Genomic DNA, 1,339 nt, shown 5'->3' with positions numbered 1-1,339 from the left:
TTTATTAGCTGTAACACCAGTCGTAGATCACAAAATATAGAGGAAAGGAAGAGAAAGAAGTCTTATGCTAGGCTAGACTAACAGCTAGCCAAATTAACGCTCGTTTTATCGTGTTTCAGGTTTTAAAAATAAATATTAAGGATGCTAGATTAGCTATTAGCTAATAATGAGCCTTTACTACACTTTTGCTTGACACCTTTTATTTAGTTGGTTGCGGTTTTCTCAAACGAACAACGTCCGTGTAAAGGTTTAATATTAGCAAATGTAGCACTTTTTGACATCAGTATGCCGTTTTGGAGAAATATTTGTGTTATAAGCAAACAAGCCTTTGCTTGCTAGCCATTAGCCTAGCTTTGTTGAAAACCTCCGCTTTTTTCTCCACACTTTGTGCTAAATCACCGATATCACTAACCAAAGATAACTATTTGATAAAACATTCCTTTTAAAATGAACAGATCGTCTCTTTAAGTACCATAATTTTCAGAATATAAGCTGCTACTTTTTTCACACGCTTTGAACATTGTGGCTTATAGAATGCTGCGGCTAAGTTTTTTTTTTTTTTGACGGGCTAACGAGCTTCAAGCCACCAAAACATTTAGCCTCGTCACACCCGGGTGCTCACATAGCTGGGGGGTGGGTCCTCGTGACTCAATGAGACTACCCGTATAAATAAAGGTAAAAAATAATAATAATCTGGCCAATGAAATGATCAAACAGGTCACAGTGGACCATAAAACTTGGTTTCATCCCCCCCCCCCCCCCCCCCCCGTTGTGGGGTGGGGGGGTGGGGGGGGAGAAACATGATGAAGAGGACAACACAAGCCCATGGGCGCTGTGTGCAGCGTATATATGTCTGTGGTGTGCAGGAGGAAAGTGCAGAAAGTGATCAATGACTTCCTGGTAGGCTACTGCATTTTTTATTTTTTTTTACCAGCCGTGTTACCGGCACTGTTCAGACAAAAAAAAAACATTTACTGTACGTATTTGTGTATGTTACTGGTAGAGTTGCATTTGGGCCTAAAAAATCCAACCTGGCCTGAACCAGTTAAATTTTTTTGAGCCCGACCCAAAACCAACTAATTAACTGTGATTACAGGCCCGAAAAAAAAAAAACCCAGATTTTTTTTTCAAATTAAGGTTTTACTGCTTTGGTAAACAAATCAGTTTGACATGATTTAAAAACGTATTTCAAAGATAGGAAGATATAACATTTCTTATTTATTAACAAGACTCAGCGGATTATTAAAGTTATTATAATATTATAATTATTACAGTTATTAATGGTCGTCGGCCGCACGCGGCCGATGATCCAAATTGGGTCGTTGGTTGCGCGCGGCTG

The sequence above is a fragment of the Nematolebias whitei genome, chromosome 9 (assembly GCF_014905685.2).
Source record: "Nematolebias whitei isolate Nwh7 chromosome 9, NemWhi1, whole genome shotgun sequence".
Taxonomy (NCBI): domain Eukaryota; kingdom Metazoa; phylum Chordata; class Actinopteri; order Cyprinodontiformes; family Rivulidae; genus Nematolebias; species Nematolebias whitei.
Note: the sequence above shows the minus strand (reverse complement) of the source record.